Consider the following 12863-nt stretch of genomic DNA (forward strand, 5'->3'; position numbering starts at 1 on the left):
AGCAAAATATATTTAGGGGATCTAGCAACTAAAAGATCAAAAGGACATGAGTAAATCTGTCTCTGCAGATAGCTGGATTTTATTAACATAAAACTGAAATGAACACATATGAATTTTTGTTTCATTTTTTGATATTATAATTTATTAAAACATGTCCCCCTTCCTTTCTTCTCTCCAAATACTCCTATATAGACCTGCACATTTTACTTCAAATTCTTTCAGAGCTCCATTTGGCACTATTTTTTTTTAAAGAATGGAACTTTAATCTTTATTTACAGGACATGAAAGGATACGAAATTCCACATAGAAATAAATTTGGAGGACAGCTTCATAGAGTATGTACAGTTTATAACTGTTCAAGTATAGTTTCTTTTGTAAAAAGTGCTACAATAACAAACCACATTTAAAAAGAGTGCTTAGTAGAGAGACAGTAAGACAAATCTATGAGAACACAGAATAGCACAGCACATAGCTAACAACTTTGTGCCTTGGCTGGACATTAGAAGTTAAAGGTCCCAGGAGCTCCATCCTGAAGTTGGAAGGCGAAGCCTTCAGAGGTAGTTTCTGGCACCACATTTTGATCTTCCTCTTCCTCCACTGAGAAGTACTTCTCAATTAACTTCAATGAGGCCCTGCATACAGACTCGTTTTCATGGCTCTGTAGTGCTTCAATTTTATCCAAGCCTCCACATTCTTCAATCATTATACTGAGCTTTTCTGTCTCACCTAGTTTCTCTGCAGCCTGAAAGATATTTGAAATGGCATCAAGAATAACCTGAATAATCTTGGTAACTTTTGCACTCAAGAGGTTCATCAAAGGTTCTATTATCCCACAATGAATGAGATACACAATCTTTTCAACAGTCCTACCACTGGTATAGTTGGTTATAGCCCATGTGGCCGCCTTCTGTGTCTTAAAGTCTACCTTAGAGAGGAAACCAGCAAGAAAGTGGACTAGGCCGTGATTCACAACTTGCTGTATCTGGTACTGGCGTCCAGCTATAATGTTCGACATTGTCCATGTGGCCTCCTTCTGAATATTAGTTTTGGGGTTTGTTAGCAGGCTGGGAAAGACTGCAAGTGCTCCTGCATCTATCACTTTCTGAGTCTGTTCTTCTGTTCCAGTGACAATATTCCCTATGTCTCTTAGTGCGGAAGTCACAGTGGGCAGTTCAGTAGCTCCTAGAAGCTTCACAAGTTGGGGAACAACTCCTTTCTTCACAACCATCTCAATGCGCTCATTTGGACCATCAGTCAGGTAGGAAATGGCCCAGCAGGAATCTGCTAATACTTCTGGATCATTGTGGTGCAGGAGTCGAACTAAAGTAGGAAGAATCTATTCAACAGCGTCTAAGGGAGGTGCAGGGTTCTTGTTTCTACAAAGGTTTGAAAGCGTCCAGGTAAGATTACATAAGTAACCACATGCCAAGGATGACAGATCAGGAACTGCAAGAAGTGCCAACAGTGGGTCAATAGCACCGTGTTTGATAACTAAGTCTAGGAAAGCTGAACCATCACCTGCAATGTTTCCAAGAGCCCAAACAGCTTGCTCTCTGAAGTGAGCATGGAGAGATGCCAAGAGAGAAATAAATGCTGGGATAGCACCTCCATCCACCACAGATTTGGTCTGTTCAGATGTTCCAGAAGCAATGTTGGTGAGTGCCCAAGCAGACTCAAACTGAATAGAACTACAACCAGTTTTGCCCAAGAAGGACATAAATTTTGGGATCAAACCAGCCCTGATGATGTTGTCTATAGAAAGCAATTTCAGAGCAGCTTGAGTAGTTTGGAGCTGGCTTTCCAAATTGTTACTGTTTATGCCTTTAACAATGTCCTCCGCACCCCAGCAGAAGAAGCTGAAAGCAGAGCTCTCCGACCTGTCGGCCATGGAAGACGCCTTGGACGAGTTGATTAAAGATTGTGCTCAGCAACTGTTGGAGTTAACAGATGACAAGGAAAATGAAAGACTAGCGTATGTAACCTATCAGGATATTCACGGCATTCAAGCTTTCCATGAACAGATTGTCATTGCAGTGAAGGCTCCAGAGGAAACCAGACTGGGTGTTCCAGCTCCCAGAGAAGATTCTATCACAGTACATATTAGGAGCACCAAAGAACCCATTGATGTATATTTGTGTGAAGTAGAACAGAACCATTCAAATGGTAAAACCACTGATGGAATAGGAGCCTCTCCATCTAAAAGCAGCCATCCACAATGCCCAGAGAAAGAAGACCAGCCTCCTCAGTGAGTGAAGAACTCAGAGCGAGCGGCTGGTAGCAGTGCAGAGTGACGAAGGTCTTTGGAGCATCCCGAGTGGGTGAATCATGTGCCCCATCCAGTGTGGGTGAATCATGTGCCCATCATTTGATTCTCAGCAATAAGTCTCCTCGGAGTGCTTGTGCTCTTATCGTAGACTGGTGGCCGCACTGAAGGCCAGTAGTATTCTTCCGAGTCACCTCCGGCACGGGTTCCTGATGGGTTCCTCAACCAGAATCAGCTCTCCAGATAATTCTTTGCTGCCTTTGGTCAGTGAAATAGACCTCTTGCTTCCTGAAATCATGTTATCACAAAGACTAGCACAAGGACAGACAGCTGGACAGCTGGTCGTGGACTGTGCCCTGCCCTGATGGATAGTGTTTGCCTCACAGAAGAATTGCCTTACACTAGTTCACATTTGCAGTTAGGTGTTGTGCACTGGTGAGGTGCACACACGAGGCCAAATGTGGCGCCTTTGTATATATCTGTATCATGTTTAGATGACTTACGAAATATGTGTGAGTGACACTTAGACCCTAGAACACCCAAAATAATGTATGTAGGGAAAAATGACAGACAGATCTCTAGTTTCTCAGTTCCCGTAACTTATTAGAACTCTCTGGATGGGGATGAGAGAGTTTTCTAAAGTTTTACATGTAGAAGTTTCATAGATGCCTGTACATTTAGGTTCATATACTTAAAGTATTTTAATACGCTCCCCAGTGCTACAATTGGAGCCACAAACTTCTTGAATTTTAATCTGCCTACAGAGTCATTATGTCCCAGAAGATTGGTGACATGACTCAAAGCATTGTGGGAAAGTACAGAATTTCATCTGGCAACAGATCAGTTCACTACAATGTGATTTGGTCCTAGTGAAGTTAAAAGCATTATTCCGCTTTTTGTGAGCAGATTTTACAATGTGTTTCTGTGTGCAGCCTTGCTCTTCAGTCAGGGGGCCTTACCTCCTGTGCATTGTACCCCGCCTCAGCTCTCAGCCCGCCTTCCCAATCACCTAGCGCACTCTACCTCAGTGGGTAAGTAAGTCACTTACCTCTCTTTGCCTCAGTCATTTACCACTAGACTGTGAGCTCCGTGACAGACGTTTGTTCATAGTGGCTCTCAGCGCCTTGTACCACGCCTAGTCCAAAACAACTGCCCAGTGAATGTCTAGCAAACTCGTGAGTGAACGAGTGCAATGTGGGGCTGATGGAACCTGGACTGTTGGTGTCTGGGAAGCATCATTAGTGTGGTAAAACTCTCTTGCTTTACAAAAGATTCGAAGCAGCTTGAAATAACAATCATGTATACAAAGTAGAGATCCAAAATTAAAGTATTAAAAAAGTAAAAAAAAAAAAAAAAACCAAAGTCCACAACAGACCAATTTACAGTACCCTGGTTGTTCTGGTTTTCTTGTAGTGGAGAAGTATCATCATCAGGAAAGGAGCTGACGTTTCTCCTTTTCAGCATCTGCTCATCTTTTTTTAGCTTTCCTGAGTTCCACATTAACTTCTATTCCGCAGCGACACATTTCTGTACTGTCCTTCCACTTGTTCTTGACTCTGTTAAGTCGAGCAGCTGGTAAGTTAGCATTCTCTTTCAGGAACATGGCTGCAGGAAGAAGGAGGAAAGCTGTACAGCGGCTGTGCAGGGCACTCAAGCTGCGGGTAGACAGCTGTGGAAACATCTGCTACCCTTCAACCCTCAGACTTCGTCTGGTACTATTTTTTAAGAACTAGGAAATTCAACAATTTTGCAGGATAAAACATAAACCTAAACAATCAAAACATTCTATGCATCAAAAATACAATACATGTAAATGATATTAAGAGAGTTACTCTTCTTAAATTTGATGAATGGCACAATTTGAAATAAATTTTTTTTTCTACCTCTGTTTTCTTATTTTTTTAATTTATTTTTTATTAGGTATTTTCCTCATTTACATTTTCAATGCTATCCCAAAAGTCCCCCATATCCACCACCCCCCCCCAGTCCCCTACCCAACTACTCCCCCTTTTTGGCCCTGGGGTTCCCCTCTACTGGGGCATATAAAGTTTGCAAGTCCAATGGGCCTCTCTTTGCAGTGATGGCTGACTAGGCCATCTTTTGATACATATGCAGCTAGAGAAAAGAGCTCTGGGGTACTGGTTAGTTCATATTGTTGTTCCACTTATAGGGTTGCAGTTCCCTTTAGCTCCTTGGGTAATTAAATATATGTTTATTAATTTATTTTTTTTGTCTAAAACTCTTTTTATTTTTTATTTATTTCTTTTTAATTTTTAATATTTTTTATTACATATTTTCCTCAATTACATTTCCAATGCTATCCCAAAAGTCCCCCATACCCCCCCACATCCCTACCCACTCATTCCCATTCTTTTGGCCCTGGCATTCCCCTATATTGGGGCATATAAAGTTTGCAAGTCCAATGGGCCTCTCTTTCCAGAGATGGCCAACTAGGCCATCTTTCAATACATATGCAGCTAGAGACAAGAGCTCCGGGGTACTGGTTAGTTCATCATGTTGTTCCAACGATAGGGTTGCAGATCCATTTAGCTCCTTGGGTACTTTCTCTAGCTTCTCAATTGGGAGCCCTGTGATAATCCAATAGCTGACTGTGAGCATCCACTTCTGTGTTTGCTAGGCCCCGGCATAGTCTCACAAGAGACAGCTATATTTGGGTCCTTTCAGCAAAATCTTGCTAGTGTATGCAATGGTGTCAGCGTTTGGAAGCTGATTATGGGATGGATCCCTGGATATGGCAGTCTATAGATGGTCCATCCTTTCATCACAGCTCCAAACTTTGTCTCTGTAACTCCTTCCATGGGTGATTTGTTCCCAATTCTAAGAAGGGGCATAGTGTCCACACTTTGGTCTTCATTCTTCTTGAGTTTCATGCGTTTAGCAAATTGTATCTTATATCTTGGGGATCCTAAGTTTTGGGCTAATATACACTTATCAGTGAATACATATTGTGTGAGTTCCTTTGTGATTGCGTTACCTCACTCAAGATGATGCCCTCCAGGTCCATCCATTTGACTAGGAAATTTATAAATTCATTCCTTTTAATAGATGAGTAGTACTCCATTGTGTAAATGTACCATACTTTCTGTATCCATTCCTCTGTTGAGGGGCATCTGGGTTCTTTCCAGCTTCTGACTATTATAAATAAGGCTGCTATGAGCATAGTGGAGCATGTGTCCTTTTTACCGGTTGGGATATCTTCTGGATATATGCCCAGGAGAGGTATTGCTGGATCCTCCGGTAGTACTATATCCAATTTTCTGAGGATCTGCCAGACTGATTTCCAGAGTGGTTGTACAAGCTTGCAATCCCACCAACAATGGAGGAGTGTTCCTCTTTCTCCACATCCTCTCCAGCATCTGCTGTCACCTGAATTTTTGATCTTAGCCATTCTGACTGGTGTGAGGTGAATCTCAAGGATGTTTTGATTTGCATTTCCCTGATGATTAAGGATATTGAACATTTTTTCAGGTGCTTCTCTGCCATTCGGTATTCCTCAGGTGAGAATTCTTTGTTCAGTTCTGAGCCCCATTTTTTCATGGGGTTATTTGATTTTCTGGAGTCCACCTTCTTGAGTTCTTTATATACATTGGATATTAGTCCCTTATCTGCTTTAGGATAGGTAAAGATCCTTTCCCAATCTGTTGGTGGTTTTTTTTTTTTTTTTTTGTCTTATTGATGGTGTCTTTTGCCTTGCAGAAGCTTTGTAGTTTCCTGAGGTCCCACTTGTCAATTCTCGATCTTACAGCACAAGCCATTGCTGTTCTATTCAAGATTTTTTCCCCTGTGCCCATATCTTCTAGGCTTTTCCCCACTTTCTCCTCTATAAGTTTCAGTGTCTCTGGTTTTATGTGAAGTTCCTTGATCCACTTAGACTTGACCTTAGTACAAAGAGATAGGAATGGATCGATTCCCATTCTTCTACATGTTAACAACCAGTTGTGCCAGAACCATTTGTTGAAAATGCTGTCTTTCTTCCACTGGATGGTTTTAGCTCCCTTGTCGAAGATCATGTGACCATAGGTGTGTGGGTTCATTTCTGGGTCTTCAATTCTATTCCATTGATCTACTTGTCTGTTACTATACCAGTACCACACAGTTTTTATCACAATTGCTCTGTAATAAAGCTTTAGGTCGGGCATGGTGATTCCACCAGAAGTTCTTTTATCCTTGAGAAGAGTTTTTGCTATCATAGGTTTTTTGTTATTCCAGATGATATTGCAGATTGCACTTTCTAATTCGTTAAAGAGTTAAGTTGGAATTTCAATGGGGATTGCATTGATCTGTAGATTGCCTTTGGCAAGATAGCCATTTTTACAATGTTGATCCTGCCAATCCATGAGCATGGGAGATCTTTCCATCTTCTGTGATCTTCTATAATTTCTTTCTTCAGAGACTTGAAGTTTTTATTATACAGATCTTTCACTTCCTTAGTTAGAGTCACGCCAAGATATTTTATATTATTTGTGACTATTGAGAAGGGTGTTGATTCACTAATTTCTTTCTCAGCCTGTTTATTCTTTGTGTAGAGAAAGGCCATTGATTTCTTTGAGTTAATTTTATATCCAGCTACTTCACCGAAGCTGTTTATCAGGATTAGGAGTTCTCTGGTGGAATTTTTAGGGTCACTTATGTATACTATCATATCATCTGCAAAAAGTGATATTTTGACTTCATCTTTTCCAATTTATATCCCTTTGATCTCCTTTTTTTGTCGAATTGATCTGGCTAGGACTTCAAGTACAATGTTGAATAGGTATGGAGAAAGTGGACAGCCTTATCTAGTCCCTGATTTTAGAGGGATTGCTTCAAGTTTCTCACCATTTACTTTGATGTTGGCTACTGGTTTGCTGTAGATTGTTTTTATCATGTTTAGGTATGGGCCTTGAATTCCTGATCTTTCCAAGACTTTTATCATGAAAGGGTGTTGGATCTTGTCAAATGATTTTTCTGCAACTAACGAGATCATCATGTGGTTTTTGTCTTTGAGTTTGTTTATATACTGGATTACGTTGATGGATTTCCGTATATTGAACCATCCCTGCATCCCTGGGATGAAACCTACTTGGTCAGGATGGATGATTGTTTTGATGTGTTCTTGGATTCGGTTAGCAAGAACTTTATTGAGGATTTTTACATCGATATTCATAAGGGAAATTGGTCTGAAGTTCTCTATCTATGTTGGGTCTTTTTGTGGTTTAGGTATCAGAGTAATTGTGGCTTCATAGAATGAGTTGGGTAGAGTACCTTCTGTTTCTATTTTGTGGAATAGTTTGTGAAGAACTGGGATTAGATCTTCTTTGAATGTCTGATAGAACTCTACACTAAACCCATCTGGTCCTGGGCTTTTTTTGGTTGGGAAACTATTAATGACTGCCTCTATTTCTTTGGGGGATATAGGGCTGTTTAGATCATTAACCTGATCTGGATTCAACTTTGGTACCTGGTATCTGTCTAGGAACTTCTCCATTTCATTCAGGTTATCCAGTTTTGTTGAGTATAGCTTTTGTAGAAGAATCTGATGGTGTTTTGGATGTCTTCAGGATCTGTTGTTATGTCTCCTTTTTCATTTCTGATTTTGTTAATTAGAATGCTTTCCCTGTGCCCTCTAGTGAGTCTGGCTAAGGGTTTATCTATCTTGTTGATTTTCTCAAAGATCCAGCTCCTTGATTGGTTTATTCTTTGAATATTTCTTCTTGTTTCCACTTGGTTGATTTCGCCCCTGAGTTTGATTATTTCCTGCTGTCTACTCCTCTTGGGTGAATTTGCGTCCTTTTGTTCTAGTGCTTTTAGGTTTGTTGTCAAGCTGCTAGTGTGTGCTCTCTCTAGTTTCTTTTTGGAGGCACTCAGAGCTATGAGTTTTCCTCTTAGAAATGCTTTCATTGTGTCCCATACGTTTGGGTATGTTGTGGCTTCATTTTCATTGAACTCTAAAAAGTCCTTAATTTCTTTCTTTATTCCTTCCTTGACCAAGGTATCATTGAGAAGAGTGTTGTTCAGTTTCCACGTGAAGGTTGGCTTTCTATTATTTATTTTGTTATGGAAGATCAGCCTTAGTTCATGGTGATCTGATAGGATGCATGGGACAATTTCAATATTTTTGTATCTGTTGAGGCCTGTTTTGTGACCAATTATGTGGTCAATTTTGGAGAAGTTACCATGAGGTGCTGAGAAGAAGGTATATCCTTTTGTTTTAGGATAGAATGTTCTGTAGATATCTGCCAGATCCATTTGATTCATAACTTCTTTTAGTTTCACTGTGTCCCTGTTTATTTTCTGTTTCCATGATCTGTCCAATGGTGAAAGTGGTGTGTTGAAGTCTTCCACTATTATTGTATGAGGTGCAATGTGTGCTTTGAGATTTACTAAAGTTTCTTTAATGAATGTGGCTGCCTTTTTATGTGGAGTATAGATATTCAGAATTGATAGTTCCTCTTGGAGTATTTTAGCTTTGATGGGTATGAAGTGCCCCTCCCTGTCTTTTTTGATGACTTTGGGATGGAAGTCAATCTTATCAGATATTAGAGTGCCTGCTCCAGCTTGTTTCTTCATACCATTTGCTTGGAAAATTGTTTTCCAGCCTTTCATTCTGAGGTAGTGTCTATCTTTTTCTCTGAGATGAGTTTCCTGTAAGCAGCAAAATGTTGGGTCTTGTTTATGTAGCCAGTTTGTTAGTCTATGTCTTTTTATTGGGCATTGAGTCCATTGATATTAAGAGATATTAAGGAAAAGTAACTGTTGCTTCCTGTTATTTTTGCTGTTAAAGTTGGCATTCTGTTCTTGTGGCTGTCTTCTTTTAGGTTTGTTGAGGGATTACCTTCTTGTTTTTTCTAGGGCTTGGTTCCCGTCCTTGTATTGGTTTTTTCCGTTATTATCCTTTGAAGGGCTGGATTTGTGGAGAGATAATGTGTGAATTTGGTTTTGTCGTGGAATACTTTGGATTCTCCATCTATGTTAATTGAGAGTTTGGCTGGGTATAGAGGCCTGGTCTGGAATTTGTGTTCTTTTAGTGTCTGTATAACATCTGTCCAGGATCTTCTGGCTTTCATAGTCTCTGGTGAAAAATCTGGTGTAATTCTGATAGGCTTGCCTTTATATGTTACTTGGCCTTTTACTCTTACTGCTTTTAGTATTCTATCTTTATTTAGTGCATTTGTTGTTCTGATTATTATGTGTTGGGAGGTATTTCTTTTCTGGTCCAGTCTATTTGCAGTTCTGTAGGCTTCTTGTATGTTCATGGGCATCTCTTTCTTTAGATTTGGGAAGTTTTCTTCTATAATTTTGTTGAAGATGTTTGCTGGTCCTTTGAGTTGAAAATCTTCATTCTCATCCACTCCTATTATGCATAGGTTTGGTCTTCTCATTGTGTCCTGGATTTCCTGGATGTTTTGAGTTATGATCTTTTTGCATTTTCCATTTTCCTTGATTGTTGTGCCGATGTTCTCTATGGAATCTTCTGCACCTGAGATTCTCTCTTCCATCTCTTGTATTCTGTTGCTGATGCTCGCATCTATGGTTCCAGATTTATTTCCTAGGGATTCTATCTCCAGTGTTGCCTCATTTTGGGTTTTCTTTATTGTGTATACTTCCCTTTTTAGGTCTAGTATTGTTTTGTTCATTTCCATCATCTATTTGGATGTGTTTTCCTGTTTTTCTTTAAGGACTTGTAACTCTTTAGCAATGTTCTTCTTTAATTCTTTAAGTGAGTTATTAAAGTCCTTCTTGATGTCCTCTACCATCATCATGAGATATGCTTTTAAATCCAGGTCTAGCTTTTCAGGTGTGTTGGGGTGCCCTGGACTGGGCGAAGTGGGAGTGCTGGGTTCTGATGATGGTGAGTGGTCTTGGTTTCTGTTAGTAAGATTCTTACGTTTACCTCTCGCCATCTGGTAATCTCTGGAGTTGTTATAGTTGTCTCTGTTTAGAGATTGTTCTTCTGGTGATTCTGATTACCGTCTATCAGCAGACCTGGGAGACAGGCTCTCTCCTCTGAGTTTCAGTGGTTAGAGCAGTCTCTGCTGACAAGTTCTCCTCTTACAGGGAAGGTGCACAGATATCTGATGTTTGGACCTCCTCCTGGCCGAAGAAGAAGGCCCAAAACAAGACCTTTCCCAGATGCTGTGTTGCTTTGTCAGGTCACAGAAGCTGTCAGCTTCTGTGGTGCACACTCTCACCTGTGCAGACTAAGTTCCTAAGTTTGTCAGAGTCCGGGATCCAAGATGGCACTCCCTGCTCCTGAGGCAGAGGGCTCCTGTGCAGGGCAGGACCACTGTCCTCTGGCTGGGAGCGTGCCAGATGTCTGTGGCCCGAAAAGGGTGCTGCCTCAGCAGCTCTGTGGCTCCCGCCTGTCCCAGAAGCTGTCTGCCTCTGTGGTGCACACTCTCACCTGTGCAGACTAAGTTCCTAAGTTAGGAGGAGTCCCAGCACCAAGATTGCGCTCCCTTCTCCTAATTTATTTTTTAATTAGGTATTTTCTTCATTTACATTTCAAATCCTATCCCAAAAGTCCCCCAGACCCTCCCTTCCCACTCCCCTACCAACCCACTCCCACTTCTTGGCCCTGGCCTTCCCCTGTACTGAACCATATAAAGTATGAAAGTCCAAGGGGCGTCTCTTCCCAATGATGACCTATGAGGCCATCTTCTGATACATATACAGGATGAGACATGAGCTCCGGAGATACTCGTTAGTTCATATTGTTGTTCCACCTATAAGGTTGCAAACCCCTTTAGCTCCTTGGGTGCTTTCTCTAGCTCCTCCGTTGGGAGCCCTATGTTCCACCCAATAGCTGACTGTGAACATCCACTTCTGTCTTTGCCAGGCCCCTGCATAGCCTCACAAGAGACAGCTATGTCTGGGTCCTTTCAGCAAAATCTTGCTAGTGTACGCAATGGTGTCAGGGTTTGGAAGCTGATTATGGAATGGATCCTTTAGTATGACAGTCTCTAGATGCTCCATCCTTTCGTCTCAGCTCCAAAAATTGTCTCTGTAACTCCTTCCATGGGTGTTTTGTTCCCAATTCTAAGAAGGGCCAAAGTGTCCACACTTTGGTCTTCGTTCTTCTTGAGTTTCATGTGTTTTTCAAATTGTATCTTGTATCTTGGGTATTCTAAGTACCTGGGCTAATATCCACTTATCAGTGAGTACATATCATGTGAGTTCTTTTGTGATTGGGTTACCTCACTCAGGATGATGCCCTCCAGGTCCATCCATTTGCCTAGGAATTTCATAAATTCATTCTTTTTAATAGCTGAGTAGTACTACATTGTGTAAATGTACTACATTTTCTGTATCCATTCCTCTGTTGAGGAACTTCTGGGTTCTTTCCAGCTTCTGGCTATTATAAATAAGGCTGCTATGAACATAATGGAGCATGTGTTCTCATTACATGTTGGAGCGTCTTCTGGGTATATGCCCAATAGTGGTATTGCTGTGTCCTCAGGTAGTTATATGTCCAGTTTTCTGAGGAACTGCCAAATTGACTTCCAGAGCTGTTGTAACCGCTTGAAATCCCATCAACAATGGAGGAGTGTTTCTCTTTCTCCACATCCTCGCCAGCATCTGCTGTCACCTGAACTTTTTTATCTTAGCCATTCTCTCTGGTGTGAGGTGGAATCTTAGGGTTGTTTTGATTTGCATTTCCCTGATGATTAAGGATGCTGAACATTTTTTCAGGTGCTTCTCGGCCATTCAGTATTCCTCAGGTAAGAATTCTTTGTTTAGCTCTGAGTCCCATTTTTTAATGGGGTTATTTGATTTTCTGGAGTCCAGCTTCTTGAGTTCTTTATATTTATTGGATATTAATGCCATATCTGATTTAGGATTGTTAAAGATCCTTTCCCAAACTGTTGGTGGCCTTTTTGCAATAAGATAAAATATATGTTTAATTGAGAAATAGTCATCTCTTCGCTCATAGCCTGTTCTTCTTCCATCAGTCTAAGGTACCCTCCTCCAATATCTTCTGTGTATCCCCGTCTAACAAGCCTCATTTATTATTATTATTATTCCACACACATGTATGTATGTATGTATGTATGTATGTATGTATGTATGTATATATGTATATATGTATGTATGTATAAGTATGCACAAATGTATAAATACAACTTGCTGAGTCCATGTGATGATTTTAATGAAAATGTTCCCCATAGGCTGATAGGAGATGGCATTATTGGGAGATGAGACCTGGTCTACAGAGCAAGTTCCAAGATAGCAAAGCTTAGACAGTGAAGGAAACCACTGAAATCAGTAAGCTGATGATAATATATTTGAACAAGTGGCCTATATTTCAGCCTCAGCCACAGAACTTGGCAGATTCAGGCATGTGATTCTGGCTTTAGAATCTACCTCTATGGCTAAGGACAGCCACTGATGCCAGGAATGTGGCATGGATGTGTATGCATGGTGGTCTGGAAAGGCTTTGCATAAATGCATGATGCTGTGAAGGTGAAGCTTAGCTTGACTCCAATACCCCTAGATGTTAGGAATGCCAGAGCTCTAGGATACCATGCAAGGAAGTTCCTAACAGGGAGTGAAAACAGCCCAAGAGAAGTACATTGCAACAACAACAACAACAACAACA

General features: G+C 40.8%; 1 pseudogene; it reads right to left on the minus strand.

Moving 5' to 3' along the window:
- Window positions 1–324: 324 nt before the first annotated feature.
- On the minus strand, window positions 325–3866 carry LOC110286731 (importin subunit alpha-1-like; annotated as a pseudogene).
- Window positions 3867–12863: the final 8997 nt, after the last annotated feature.

Source organism: Mus caroli, unplaced genomic scaffold (assembly GCF_978045245.1).
Source record: "Mus caroli unplaced genomic scaffold, Mus_caroli_1 scaffold_5, whole genome shotgun sequence".
Classification (NCBI taxonomy): domain Eukaryota; kingdom Metazoa; phylum Chordata; class Mammalia; order Rodentia; family Muridae; genus Mus; species Mus caroli.